At 42.1% G+C, this 16,123-nt stretch overlaps 1 pseudogene; it reads right to left on the bottom strand.

Annotated features, from left to right (window-relative positions):
* LOC105705258 (ephrin type-B receptor 4-like) overlaps window positions 1–15,001 on the bottom strand; it is a 32,763-nt pseudogene extending 17,762 nt beyond the window's left edge.
* Between the last annotated feature and the right edge of the window lie 1,122 nt (window positions 15,002–16,123).

The raw sequence follows: 16,123 nt of genomic DNA on the forward strand, positions 1-16,123 counted from the left end.
GAGACCGCCAGGGAGAAGGCTGCATGGGGCGAACCCCAGAAAGTGAGAGGGACTGAGGAAGGGGCCGCTGGTACTGTTCGGAGGGCGCCTCTGAGGGCAAGGGCTCAGATGACACTGCTTGGGCCGCTGTCATCTGGGGGACAGGGGTGAGGAGTGGTACACAGAAAGCAGGCGGCAAGGGCACCCCCTCCTCCCTTAGTTTCCTCCAGAGCTCCAGTTCCTGGGCCCAGCTCTCACCTGCCCATCCACCTGAGGGAACGTCACCCACTTCAGATCAGCAGTTTCCAATTTTGTATTCAGCAGGGTCTCTGAGACAGTGAGAGAGACAAAGTCAGTGCTCGGGGTGGGGAAGGGAGGTCAGGAACACCAGATCCCTGGAAACTGAGGCAGGTGGATCCTCTTAGCTCCGAGCTGGGCGGGGGGGGGAGAGGGGAGCAAGCCCTGCCCTCTACACCCGACTCTGATTTCTGGCCTCTTTTGCTAAGTGCCAACCCCAACCCCAACATCTGGCACACATGGGGCTGCCTTGGGATACCCTAGATCTAAGCCTCCCTGGAGGAGGGAGGGAGAACAAAACGTACTGGGAGAAGGGGTGGCAGCTCAGAAAAGGTTAAAATGAGATCCCTGCCCAGGTCCTGACCCCCACAAGCAGAGGCTGCTGGTGCTGGTGTGGGAGGCCCCGAAACTTCACTCCTTGTCCAAGACCCCTCCCTGCTTTCAGAAAAGCCATGTTTGAACAGACACCATTCTTCCCTATATACAATATAGCATTTATTCTCCCAGGAGACAGGACATATTCTATGTAATCATTTGTATTTTACAGTTATCTGAGTTACAGAGAGGTAGATAAGTTTTTAAGTGGCAGGAAAATCATATAAATTTGGAGTAGAACATATAGCTTACTTTCAGTTAGAAATGACTTTTGTTGTTTTGGGTGACCTGCTGTTTCTAAGAATGAGTATGGAAATTGAGGGGTGGAAAAGAAACAGGTTGTGACCCCACATTTCAAGTAAACTCATTTTGGTGTAGAGACTACAATTTCATCACCCAAGGAAGAATGGATACTTAATACTTCATTTTAGAAATAGAGTGTGATTAACTTTACTTTTTCCTTCTTTGAAAGGTTTCATATTGTATTAGATGACACAACCCCAAGAAGCAGAGGCTGTGTGGCCACCATCAATGGAATGGCTTTCTCAAAGGACTGCCAAGAGTTGAGGCGGTATGTGTATGAGAGGAGGGTAGCAAAAGTGAAGCCAAAAGCCTCCATTAGCCTCCCTGAACCATTTGGCAGAAGTGATTGACTCTCCAGCTGCAACTACAACAGAGTCGAGCCAAGTGAGGTCAATGCAAGGGCTACTTGAGACATCAGGAAATGGAAGATAATCAGGAAAGACTATCTCATCACTAGTACAAGATGGAGTCTCATGTTTCCTGTTCACAATCACCAGCCTTTCCAAGCTTGGGTCCATGCACATATTACCAGTCACAAGAAGTGCTATTTATATGCCACTAACCAGCCTCAGAAATTCATAATGTCACCTCCCTTTGTACCCAAGAGACAAAGAATAGCTTAAATTCCAGAATGAAACTCAAAGACTTTCTTCTTTTCTCCCAGAGCCTTCAAATTCACTCTGCTCTTAATAGATTTGCCTTCTTCTGACATATTCTGAAGGCAACTAAAGCGCAGTTTTCTTCAAAAACAGCTCCTAGTTGTATATATTCACAGGTACCTGAAGAGTATGTCTGGGAAATAGCACCTTAGAGTCTAAATCTGTAGGCAGGGAGAGAAAAAAAAAAAAAAAAAAAAAAAACACCTTAGATTTACTGTCACCTTGTTTCAGAAGCTTAGTTTTTGAAGCTTTTTGTCTTAAAGCCTCCAATCAGTGATAAATGAGGGAAGGAAAACTCAAGTAAAGGTCTGAATGGGTAAATGAGTAAATCTTTTTGTAAGAGAGGTGAGGAAGGAGACTTTGAGAAATTCCCCAAGCTTCTCTCTGGCAAGAAGAGGGCATCGGTGGAATGCAGGCCGTGACTTCACTAGCAGATTCAGCAAACAAGAGGAAACTGACATGAGAGGCATCAAAAAGAATGGGAAACTTACAAGTAGGGCATCAAAGGAGAACTGTCCTCCCAGAGCCATGGGTAGTGGGGGTTCTTCTGAGGCAGCCCAATCCAGAATGGGAAACTGGAATGGGAAACTGCTTGCAGGATGAAGTCCTGTGGGGAGTACTGTTTCTGAGTTTGCGGAATCTACATGGTGGTTTTAGAATCTGAAAGTCAGTTAGCATTAGATCCATAAAACTAAAGAACCAAAAGGGATCTTTGACATCCCCTTGATGGTTTTATGGAACCACTTACTGAAGCCTAGAGATGCTACAGAGCCTGTCAGTCCAAGGTCATGCACAAAACTGGTGGTCAGACTAAGCTAAAAAACAGATATTTTGGCTCTCAAACAAGAATTCCTCCAATGACAATCTAAACCAGATTTAGTTCCCTATTAACCAATACTCCAGCCCAACAAATATCCAAAATCGCTCACCAGATCCGCTGTACTATTAATTTTCAGCATCTTGGCATCCAAAGATAAGCAGTTCTCTTGACTGTTTTTCCAGTCAAGTGAGCCCAAGGAAAATAGGTAACAGTTTTCTTTGTTACCCAGATCCAGCCTTGAGGACAAGGAGCTGGAAAGGGTAGTATATCTAATCAATCAGTTATATTTGAGTAAAAGCACTTCTGCAGTTCTTAAATCAATTATCCCCTTAGTCCTCTCACGTGCTTACTATTTATTTTTCTTTTTTGTTTTTGTTTTTGTGTTTTTAGTAGAAACGGGGTTTCACCATGTTTCTACTAAACAGGAACCAGATAGTTGTTTATTATGGAATCATTTTTAAAAATGAAAATTGGAAATGACCTAAATGCCCAATGAGGAAATGGCTAAGTCAATTGGGTGATATTAATGATGTGACATTACTATTATTATTCCTATATATAGAAGAATTAAAATGGTATAGAGTGTTAACTTTAACAAATATGTGCTGGATGTCTGTTATGTGCCAAGTATTCTGTGTCGGCACTGTCTGTTGTAACCACTACATGTGGCCGTGAGAACCTGAATTGTAGTAGCCTGGACTCAGATATACAGTAAGGGTAAATTACACACTAGATTTTGAAGAAGAATGAGAAAAAGAATGTAAAATGTCTGAGTTTCTTTACAGTGATAACATCTTAGAGAAGGACTATTGAGATTACAGATGACAATTTCATTTTTATCTTTTTTATTAGTGTGGCTACAAGAACATATAAAATTATATATGTGGCATGCATTATATTTCTATTGGACAGTAATATTCTATTTACCAGATATACAGTAGTAAACAATACAGTTTTTGGCCTCATAAAATTAAACCTTTTGTGTAGAACATGGACAATAAGCAGAGAAATAGAAGTGTATGTTGTGGTGAGTTATATGAAGACATAGCAGGGTAAGGGCCTGTGTATGTAGAGGGGGATTATTTTAGAAAAGATTCTTCTTCCACTTCAGAAAATGGATGTGGGAGGAAATGAGATGTCTATGGATAGAAGCAGGAGATGGTAGGAGGTTGATGTCTTGGGAATTCAGGTGTGGATTGAGACAGATAACTCCGTTGGGGCCTGGTGGAATCTCTGCTTCAAGAAAGTAGCCAGCATCTAGAGAGTAAGGAAAGAGAGATGGAGAGGGGTAAGATAGGGAGAAAGAGCTCAGGGGATTCTTGGGGAAGGCAGAAGGATGCAGGCCTAGTGTGGCTATACTTCAGGTAAAGCAATTCCTGGTTCTATGAATAATAATATATACATGGTGTACTAGGGCATTAGATAGAATATTAGTTGGCTGCTGTCACAGAGACGCAGAAGAGGAGTGGCTCACACTGTTGAGAAGTGCATTTCAATCTTGTGGCAGTGGGTGTAAGGAGTCCAGAGTATGGCTGCTCCACTTGTCTCATGGCTCCACCCTCCCTGGTTTCTTGCCTTGGCCCACGTGGTCCAAGATGGTGCACCACTGCACCTCTCAGCCAGTGGGAAAGAGAAAGCCAGGGCCATGCCCTTTCCCTCTAAGGGTTTCTCCACTTTGGCACTATACACATTTGGGGTTGGATAATTCTGTTTTGGAGGTGGTCCTGTGCATTGTAGTTTTAGTAGCATCACTGGTCTCTACCCACAAGATGCCAGTACCATCTCCCAATTGTGACAGCTAAGAATGTCAGACATTGCCAGATGTCTCTGGTGGTGGGGGGCAAAGTCACCCCTAGTTAAGAACCACTACTTTAAGAGTACTACTCAGAAGCAGCCCACAGCACTTCTGATCACATCTCACTAATGGCCTGAACTTCATTACTTAGCCTTCCTAAGGGTCAAGGAGTCTTGGAATTGTCTTTTTCAGATGACCAAGTGCCCAGCTAAAAATTGGCTAAAGAAGAAAAAAAGCTAGCTGATTCTCCCATACCCTTGTTGCTACAGGGAATGGAAATCCTGTAGCTGATTGAGGAGGTGGTCCTGTTCTTTTCATCTGTAAGGCTGAGTTTTAGTCATTACTCCCTTTAACTCACTTGCATAAAAATACTGGTGGTACAGAACACTCAGTAGCTAAGGAGCAACAATCCTATTTGAAAAGAATGGGCATTATTACTCTAGGGAGAGAGACCGACTTCTGAAATGGAGGCTAAAGTAGGTTGGATTTTCACTTGTCATTTAGCACTATCTGGTGGAAATTTACAAATGACAATTCCTCAAGTATTTTCTTTAATTTGTCTCTGGCATACGTTTCAAATTTTAAATGGATTATAGCAAAACTTCAAAGCGTCCTGTCAGCTGAGGAACTCCAAAGCAAGATCTCTCACTTTTGGAACTATTGGCATTTGGGACTGCATAATTCATTGTGGGGGCTATTCCGTGCATTGTAGGATATTTAGAAGCATTCTTGGCCTCTGCCCACTGGATGTCTCTCCCTGCCCCATTTATGACAACCAAAAATGTTTCCAGCCATTGCTAAATGTCCCTAGGGTGGGGGTGGGGTGAGGAATGGCTCCTGGTTGAGAACCACTCCTTGAAACAAGGCAACTAAAATCCCAGTACCTGTTAAGGCATAGCAGTCCCCTATCAGTGTATCCTGGTGTGTCTGGAAAGGATGGGAGGCAGTGCTGGGAGAAAACAGCACCAGATGTAGCAGGACATGTCCTCCGGTTTACACTTTGGAGAGTTTTGCTCCTGCTTATCTCAACCATAGGAGATGAGACTGAGGGAGAGAAGCCAAAAGGCACGGCTAGACAATGTAGAGTTTTTTAAAGTCTATGGTAAGGAAATGTACAGAGGTCATTACCTAACACAGGAAATAGCACAGACGAATCTAACTCTGGTACTGGGGCCCCAAAGTTCAGGTGTCAGGTGTGGAAATCCTGCCAGCTGTGGGAAGCCATAGCTAATCTCATGGGGCTTTTTGGATCCTCCCCTGTTCCCCAGTCGGGACCCATCTGCCACCTAAGTATTGTGGAGAAACAGCTTGGAAACCAGTCCCCTTACCTGGATCGAGTAAGTGGTGCTAAACCACCTGCAAACAGTAGTCCTGAACTCTTACTTTGAAATTGGGTAAAGGGAAGAGAAGTTTCCCAGCAGCACCCCATAGCAGGCTGTCACTTTAGCTCCAGCTCGGGATCTCTGCCATAATTTTCCCTTCTTTTCACCTTCTCAATCCCCTCCTCACCAGCCCCAGATCCTTCCTTTCAGCAGATGACCACTTCCTATCGACAAAAGTGAGATGACCAGGCACAGATTTCATCACCTTGAGATATATTGCTGTCTGCACTCACTATGCCTCTTGGTTTAGAGAAAGAGGCACCACGGTGAGTGCCTTTGTTTCTGCCTAGGCCAACTCAGTCACGTTGTTCTCTGGATGCAATTCCATGTCCTCATAGGCACCTCGCACCCTCAATTGTACACCTCCCTCTTTCCTGGCTTCTTCCCTATCAGCAGCAAACTTGCTCAGATTCTCCACCTTTAAAATCATTTGGGCTGATTTTTCACTCCCCTCTCCTCACCTTTCTATGTTTCCACTTCTCTTTTTGTTCTACTTCTGTAAAAAGTGAGATGCCTTTATTTCCTTACCTACTTTCCACTCACCCCGCAGCTGGTTCTCTTCAAACGTGTCCGTTCCAGTACAACTGTCTCACTGGCGTCACTGCTGACTTTTTCCATCTACTATACTTTGGCCTCTCTGCAGCATTTAATACTACTGTCCATGCCCTTTTTCTTTTACAATTACAAGATTTTCTCTCCCCAGACTGTAAAGGTAACATGTACTTAATGCAAAATAACACAAATCTTGGAAAATGGAAGCGCTTAAGTACAAAGGAAAACAACAGGAATGCCTTGCAATGCCAGTACTTTAAAGTAGCCACTCTTTAGCATATAACAATTTTAAATGTATGTACACTGAACACTGGAGTACCCAGATATACAAAGTGAATATTATTAGAGCTAAAGAAACAGATAGGCTCCGATACAATAATAGCTGGAGATTTCAACACCCCACTTTTCAGCATTTGACAGATCTTCCAGATGGAAGATCAACAAGGAAATATCAGACTTAATCTGCACTACAGACCAAATATCTAATAGGTATTTAGAGAACATTTCATCCAATAGCTGCAGAACACACATTTTTTTCCTCAACACATGGATTATTCTCAAGGACAAACCATATGTTAGTTCATAAAACTAGTCTTAAAACATTCAAAAAAATTACAATGATATCAAGCATCTTCTCTGACCATAATGGAATAAAACTAGAAATTGAGGAATTTTGGAAACTATTCAAATACATGAAAATTAAACAATATGCTCCTGAATGACCAGCGGGTCAATGAAGAAATTTAAAAAAGAAATCAAAAACTGTCTTAAAACAAATGAAAACAGAGGAAGAGGCAGTACTTGCAAACTCATTCTATAAGGCCAGTATTACCCTGATACCAAAACCAGACAAAGACACGTCAAATGACAACAAAAAGAACAAAAACTACAGGCCAATATCCCTGATGATTATTGAAGCAAAAATCCTCAACAAAGTATTAGCAAACTGAATTGAACAATACACTAGAAAGATAATTTATCAAGACCAAGTGGGATTTATCCCTGGGATGCAAGGACGGTTCAACATAGGCAAATCAATCAATGTGATACATCATATTAACAGAATGAAGGACAAAAACCATATGATCAATTAGATTGATGCTGAAAAAACATATGATAAATTTCATCATCCCTTTATGCTGAAAACCTTCAAAAAGACTCTACCAAAATATTAGAACTGAAAAATTCAGTAAAGTTGCATGATACAAAATCAATATGCAAAAATTAGTAGCATTTCTATATGCTAACAATGAACAAACTGAAAAAGAAATAAGGCCAGGTGTGGTGGCTAATGCCTGTAATCCCAGCACTTTGGAAGGCTGAGGTGGGCGGATCATGAGGTCAGGAGTTTGAGACCAGTCTGACCAACATGGTGAAACCCCTTCTATACTAAAAATACAAAAATTAGCTGGGTGCGGTGGTGCATGCCTGTAATCCTAGCTATTCAGGAGGCTAAAGCAGGAGAATCACTTGAACCCTGCAGGCAAAATTTGCAGTGAGCAGAGATCGCACTCCACTCTGGGTGACAGAGTGAGATTCCATCTCAAAAAAAAAATAGGTGGTCCAATTTACAAAAGCAACAAATAAAATTAAATACATACAAATTAACCAAAAAAGTGAAATATCTCTTTAATGAAAACTATAAAATACTGATGAAAGAAATTGAAGAGGACACCAAAAAACGGAAAGATAGTCCATGTTCATGAATTGGAAGAATTGATATCATTAAGATGTCCATACTACCCAAAGTGATATACAGATTCAATGCAATGCATATCAAAATACAAATGACATTCTTCACAAAATAGAAAAACAATCATAAAATCTATATGGAACTACAAAAACACTCAGAAAATCCAAAGCTATCATACAGGAAAACAAAACAAAACAAAACAAAAACTAGAAGAATCACATTACCTGACTTCAAGTTACACTACAGAGCTATAGTAACCAAAACAGCTTGGTACTGGCATAAAAACAGACACATAGACCAATGAACAGAACAGAGAATGCAGAAAAAATTCCACATACCTATATTGAACTCATTTTCAACAAAGGCAGGAAGAACATACACTAGGGAAAAGACAATCTTTTCAATACATGGTGCTGGGAAAACTGGATGTCCATACGTAAAAGAATGCATTTAGACCCCTATCTCTCTCACCATATACAAAAATGAAATCCAAATGAATTAAATAATTAAATCTAAGACCTCACACTGTGAAACTACTGCAAGAAAATATTGGGGAAACTCTCCAGGACCACATTCCGGGCAACTACTTCTTGAGTAACACCCCACAAACAGAGGCAACCAAAGCAAAAACGGACAAGTGGAATCGGATCAAGTTAAAAGGCTTCTGCACAGCAAAGGAAACAGTCAATAAGTGAAGAAACAGTCCATAGAATAGGAGAAAATATTTGCAAACAAATTTTTTCCCTAAATTAATCACCAAAATATATAAGGAGCTCAACAACTCTATAGGAAAGAAAACCTTAATAATCTGATTTTAAAAATGAGCAAAAGAGTTGAATAGACATTTCTCAAAAGAAAACATACAAATGGCAAACAGGCATATGAAAAGGTGCTCAACATCGTTGATCATCAGAGAAATGCAAATAAAAACTACAATGAGATATCACCTCACCCTAGTTAAAATGTCAGGCAATAATAAATGCTGGCAGGGATGTGAAGAAAAGAGAACCCTTGTACACTGTTGGTGGGAATGTAAATTAGTACAACCACGATGGAGAACGGTTTAGAGGTTCTTCAAAAAACTAAAAATAGAGCTACCATATAATCCAGCAATCCCACTGCTGGGTATATAGCCAAAAGAAAGGAAACCAATCGAAGAGATATCCACACTCCCATGTTTGTTGCAGCTCTATTCACAATAGCCAGGATGTGGAAGTAAACTAAGTGTCCATTAACAGATGAATGGATAAAGGAAATGTGGTATGTATACACAATGGAGTACTATTCAGTCATAAAAAAGAATGAGATTGTAACAACATGGATGGAACCGGAGGTCATTATGTTAAGTGAAATAAGCCAGGCACAGAAAGAAAAACACTGTGTATTCTTACTCATTTGTGGGATCTAAACATACAAACAATTGAACTCATGGCGGTAGAGACTAGGAGGATGATGACGAGAGGCTGGGAAGGGTAGTGGGGGTGATGGGAAGGTGGGGGTGGTTAATGGGCCCCAAAAATAAAGTGAATGAATAAGACCTAGTATTTGATAGCACAGCAGGGTGACTATAATTCATAATAATTTAACTGTGCATTTTAAAATAACTGAAAAAGGATAATTGGACTGTAAGACAAAAGATACAGGCTTGAGAGGATGGATATCCCATCTTTCATGATGTGATCATTATGCACTGAACGCCTATATCAAAACATTTCATGTACCCCATAAATACATCCACTTACTATATTCCCACAATAATTAAAAATGAAAAAATGAAATGACCACTCCTTATATTTAGTGTATGTCCTCCTAGTTTTGTTCATACTAATACATTTACTTACATATGTACTACATTGGCTCACTCATACACATGTATACAACTAAGTGCGTTATTGCGGATATTATTGTAACTGTTTCCCAGAAAGCCAACTCTCTGATGGTGCAGGATGTTTCGTAAAGAATGACCTTTGTGAAAAACAGACGCTGGTGGGGCTGCGGAAGCACTTTGGGAGGCTGAAGTGGGTGGATCACCTGAGGTTGGGAGTTGGAGACCAGCCTGGCTAACATGGTGAAACCCCATCTCTACTAAAAATACAAAAATTAGCTGGCCGGGCCAGGCGCCGTGGCTCACGCCTGTAATCCCAGCACTTTGGGAGGCCGAGGCGGGTGGATCACGAGGTCATAAGATCGAGACCATCCTGGTCAGCATAGTGAAATCCCGCTTCTACTAAAAATACAAAAAATTAGCTGGGCACGGTGGCGCGTGCCTGTAATCCCAGCTACTCAGGAGGCTGAGGCAGGAGAATTGCCTGAACCCGGGAGGCGGAGGTTGCGGGGAGCCGAGATCGCGCCATTGCACTCCAGCCTGGGGAAAAAGAGCGAAACTCCGTCTCAAAAAAAAAAAAAAAAAATTAGCTGGCCGAGGTGGTGCATGCCTGTGGTTCTAGCTACTCAGGAGGCCAAGTCAGGAGAATCGCTTGAACCTGGGAGGCGGGGGTTGCAATGAGCTGAGATCTCATCACTGCACTCCAACCTGGGAGACAGAGTAAGACTCTGTCTCAAAGGAAAAAAAAAAAAAAAGGCCGGGCGTGGTGGCTCACGCCTGTAATCCCAGCACTTTGGGAGGCTGAGGCGGGTGTATCACGAGGTCAAGAGATCGAGACCATCCTGGTCAACATGGTGAAACCCTGTCTCTACTAAAAATACAAAAAATTAGCTGGGAACGGTGGCGCGTGCCTGTAATCTCAGCTAGTAAGGAGACTGAAGCAGGAGAATTGCTTGAACCCACGAGGCGGAGGTTGTGGTGAGCCGAGATCGCACCACTGCACTCCAGACTGGGTAACAAGAGCGAAACTCCATCTCAAAAAAAAGAAAGAAAGAAAGAAAGAAAGAAAACAATGGCTACTCATAGGCAGAGCAGCCCTGAGGGCTGCTGCCTGGCTACATTTGTGTATATATATAAAATTATTTTATTTTTTTGATCCAGAGTCTCACTCTGTCTCCCAGGCTGGAGTGCAGTGGTACTATCTCGGCTCACTGCAACCTCTACCTCCCGGGTTCAAGCGATTCTTCTGTCTCAGCCTCTGGAGTAGCCGGGATTACTCCGTATTAGCTGGGAGGAGGTGTATGCCACCACTCCTGGTTAATTTTTGTATTTTAGCAGAGAAGGAGTTTTACCATGTTGGCCTGACCTGGTGATCTGCCTGCCTTGGCCTCCCAAAGTGCTGGGATTACAGGCATGAGCCACAGCACCTGGACTGACTGGCCATTTTTATGGTTGTTTCTTGATTAAACGAGGGGTGGATTATTCATGAGTTTTCCGGGAAAGGGGTGGGCAATTCCTGGAACTGAGGGCTCCTTCCCTCTTCAGACCATATAGGGCAACTTCCAGACACTGCCATGGCATCTGTAAACTTTTATGGCGCTGAAGGGACTGTCTCGTAGCGTGCTAATGCATTGTAATTAATGTGTAATGAGCAGTGAGGAATGACCAAAAGTCACTCTTGGTTTTGGTGGGTTTTGGCTTCGATGCCATCTGGTCTGGATTAGCTGATGTATCAGCAAGGTCTTTGTGACCTGTATCTCGTGGTGACCTCCTGTCTCATCCTGTGACTTAGAATGCCTAACTTCCTGGGAATGTTGCCCAGTAGGTCTCAGCCTTATTTTACCCTGCCCTGTTCAAAGATGGAGTCGCTGTGGTTCAACGCCCCTGATACTTTTAGGATCCCAGTGAAAATGTGAGTTGAAGACTCAGGACTAAATAATATCTTGTTAATATTGAAATTATTAGTCATGCCCTAATTATTTGTCACAGATAGTCTATCTACAGCTGGGGTTGCTGAGGGAAGCATGGATTACACACATTTCTTTTACTATTCATTTCCACTTTGTGCCTAGGTACTGTTGATGAAAAAAGTTAAACTCTGTAAAATATTTTAACAGATTTATCTGAGCCAAATATGAGTTCCCATGGCCCATGACACAGCTCTCAGGAGGTCCTGAGGACATGTGCCCAGTGTGGCCAGGATACAACTTGGTTTTATCCATTTTTGCAAGGCATGAGATATCAATCAAATACATTTAAGAAGTACATTGGTGGGTCGGGTGCGGTGGCTCACGCCTGTAATCCCAGCACTTTGGGAGGCCGAGGCGGGTGGATCACGAGGTCAAGAGATCGAGACCATCCCAGTCAACATGGTGAAACCCCATCTCTACTAAAAATACAAAAAAATTAGCTGGGCACGGTGGTGCATGCCTGTAATCCCAGCTACTCAGGAGGCTGAGGCAGGAGAATTGCCTGAACCCGGGAGGCAGAGGTTGCGGTGAGCCGAGATCACACCATTGTACTCCAGCCCGGGTAATGAGTGAAACTCCGTCTCAAAAAAAAAAAAAAGAAGCACATTGGTTTGGTAAAAGGCGGGACAAAAGTGGGGGCTTCCAGGCTATAGGTAAATTTAAACATTTTCTAGTTAACAATTGGTTGAGGCTGTCTGAAGACCTGGGATAGATAGGAATGTTCAGGTTACAGATAAAGGATTGTGGAGACTGAGTTTTACTCTGCAGAGGAAGCTCTTAGATAGCAGACTTTAGAGAGAGCAGGTTGTAAATTATTTTTTATAGGACTTAAAAAGATGCCTGGCCCTTAGTTGATTATCTCCTGGATCTGGGAAGGAAGGAAGAAAAACAAAGGGGGAAGCGGATTCTCTACAGAACGTGGATTCTTCCCACAAGACACTTTGCAGGGCAATTTAAAGGTGTGGCAAAGAAATATATTTTGGGATTAATTTTTTTCCTTGTCTTATAATGTTAAGCCAGAGTCAAATTGAAAAGTAAGTCACAGCCAGGCGCGGTGGCTCACGCCTGTAATCCCAGCACTTTGGGAGGCCGAGGCGGGCGGATCACGAGGTCAAGAGATCTAGACCGTCCTGGCCATGGTGAAACCCTGTCTCTACTAAAAGTATAAAAATTAGCCGGGCGTGGTGGCACATGCCTGTGGTCCCAGCTACTCGGGAGGCTGAGGCAGAAGAATCGCTTGAATCCAGGAGGTGGAGGTTGCAGTGAGCCGAGACTGCGCCATTGCACTCCAGCCTGGCAACAGAGCAAGACTCCGTTTCAAAAAAAAAAAAAAAAGAAAGAAAAGAAAAGTAAGTCACAATATATAGGGCCCAATAAAACCCATCTGATGAGAATGTATGGTTTGTAGGGCATGACTCCCTAGACCCTTTAGGCCTAGGGAATTTGGGCAAGATAAAAAATCAGAGCTTAGTGCTGAATGCTTTTGTCTCTCGTGATCCCTTGCCCGTGTCGGATCACACTGGCCCTTCTTCCACTGCTCTCTCAATATTTGCTGCAGTCAATTGGCAGACGTTGTGTAAGCCTCCCTGCCCAGAGTCGGCAGCTTGGCAACAGGGTATTTGCAAGAACTTGCCTAGCGAAGAGGAGAATATGCTTTACTGCTGATTTATATTTAGGAAAACCTTCCTGCTGGGTAGAGCTTGTGTTAGAAGAGAAGGCATCTTCACAATAAATTACATAGTTACAGTTTCTTTGCTGACCTGGATATTTTAGAAATTCTTAGTTTGCTTGAAAAATTGTTAGATATAATGAGACAAAAAATTATTTATACTCTTTTCTAGGATAATATTTTGGCTGAAATTTTATACATAGGATTATAAAAATAAAAATAAAATCCCATCTGTTGGAAGGAAAGGAATAAAGAGAAAGAAAGACAACAGAAAGAGAAATAGAAAAGAGAGAAGGGAAGGAGGAATGAGGGGAAAGGAGAGGAAGGAAAGAAGGCCTGAAAAGAAAGGAAGGAAAAGATGAAGAGAGAGAAGTAACTCCCATGGACTCCTCCTGGAGTTACCGAGCTTTGTCCTCTGGGTGAGGGCAGCTGGGGTCCCACAAGCAAAACCCTTAATGTGCCGCTATCTTGTGTAATGAGTGTTAATATTGCGTTCTTATGAGTGACCAAATTTTAGAATGTTAATCCCTCATAGACACAGTTTTAGATCTTTTATCTCTCCATCTGTCAGCAAAAGAACTGGCAAGGGTAGTGGTGAGTCATACGATGATAATTTCTTCTAGCCTGTGTCATTTCCCTGGCAATGTGAATATCACAGACATTCTGTCTACTTGGGCAAAAGTTTCTCTTTATGGCCTTTTATTATTATTTTTAGTAAATGCTACATACCCAGAATGAGTTCTTAGGAAGAACTGAGGATTAACTAAGATTGGCTTCATCTATCTTGGGTCCTGTCAAACGTGGATTTACCCTCCTCATAAAGTAACACGCAAAAGAAATTTGGAATAGGTTGGTCACCGTGGATCTCACTAATGTAAAATTTATTATGGCCAGGCATGGTAGCTCACACCTGTAATCCCAGCACTTTGGGAGGCTGAGGCGGGTGAATCACCTGAGGTCAGGAGTTTGAGACCAGTAACCCCAGCTACTCAGGATGCTGAGGCAGGAGAATAGCTTGAACCTGGGAGGTGGAGGTTGCCGTGAGCTGAGATCATGCCACTGAATTCCAGTCTGGATGACAAAGTGAGACTCTGTCTCAAAATAAATAAATAAATAAAATTTATTGTTACCACCACCAAGGGGGTACCCATGGCTTTTTTGGGTTCACAGATTCTTCAGACATTTTACCAGCTACCACCAACATAATACCTGCTGGTATCACTGACATGGGCAGCACCAAGGAGCAAGGCTAGCTAAGGTTATACATCATGACGAGGCATTATTTAAGTCTGAAAACAATACTCCCATAAGTTGAGTTTGCAAAACCTTTTCCCATCACCATAACAATGACTTTGTCCTGATTCCTGAGATATTTATCCTTAGGAACTTTAGCAAAACTTCTTGTTGTTTTGTATCTTGTGATATGTAGCACTGAGAAGCATCCAGATGGATCCAGGGGCTCCTGGTATGTTTTCCAAAAGGCATCCTACATGCCCTCTTTGGGTTTGCTATCTGTCTATACGTTAAGTGGCCTCATTATATAAAATCCAATGCCTCTAATGGGGGTTAGGCGAAGTCATTAAGAGCGTTGGCTCCGGAGCCAGACTGCCTGGTCTGCAGAGCAGCTCTGTGACTTACCAGTGGTGTGAATAATCATAGGCGAGTTAATTCAACAGTATGTACCTCAGTTTCCTCATCTGTAAAATAATGATAATATTAGTAATTGTTAAATGAGACAAGACATTTGAAACTCAGTAGGGTGCTTAATGTATCACAAATGCTCCATAAATGATAGTGATATTATTAGTATGTTATCATGCAACCTATTTCTTGTAACTTTGTTTTGGTTTTTTTTTTTAACCACTTTCAGACACTAAAGCAACCCGAATCTTTTTTTTTTAAGAGGGAATTTTGCTCTTGTCACCCAGGCTGAAGTGCAGTGGCATGATTTTGGCTCACTGCAACCTCCACTTCCCGGATTCAAGCGATTCTCCTGCCTCATCCTCCCGAGTAGCTGGGATTACAGGTGCCTGCCACTATGCCTGGCTAATTTTTTGAATTTTCAGTACAGACAGGGTTTCTCTATATTGGCCAGGCTGGTCTCGAACTCTTGACCTCAGGTGATCTGCCTGCCTTGGACTCCCAAAAAGCAATCCAAATCTTAATGTCGTCCTATTATGGTTAGTGCTATTTGATAATAAGGAATTCTTGCCTGGCTCAAAGCCACAAAAATATTTTCATATGCTATCATCTGGAAGCTTTGTTCTTTTACGTTTCACATTTACATCTACAACCCACCAGGAATTACTTGTGTGCACAGCATGAAGAGGGGCTAATTTTCATTTTTTCCAGTTGACTCTCCAACTGGCCCAGCATTATTGCCTTTATTCATCATTCTGCACTGCCAACTTTGTCATAAGTCAAGCATGTGTGCCCATGGGAGTCTGTTTCTGTTCTCTATTGTTTCCTTTGGTCCATTTGTCTATATTTACCCCAATACTGTTTTAATTGTACTTTTACACTTAGTCTTGAAGTTGGATGGAAAATTCCTACTACTTGGTTCTTCTTCAAGATTGTCTTGGCTATACTAGGTCATTTGCAATTCCATATACATTTCCAAATCCACTTGTCAGTTTGTGTTTTTTTTTTAAAAACCCTTCTGGGATTCTGATTGGGATTGTTTTGACTCTGGAGATCATTTTGGGGAGAACTGACCTTTTATAATACTGTCTTCCAATTATTGTTTATTTAGGACTTTTAAATTTTGTTTCAATACTGCTTGATGACTTTTTCTGTAGTGATTT

This window comes from Aotus nancymaae, unplaced genomic scaffold, assembly GCF_030222135.1.
Source record: "Aotus nancymaae isolate 86718 unplaced genomic scaffold, 86718_ANA_hifiasm-v0.15.2.pri h1tg000106l, whole genome shotgun sequence".
NCBI classification, from domain to species: Eukaryota; Metazoa; Chordata; class Mammalia; order Primates; family Aotidae; genus Aotus; species Aotus nancymaae.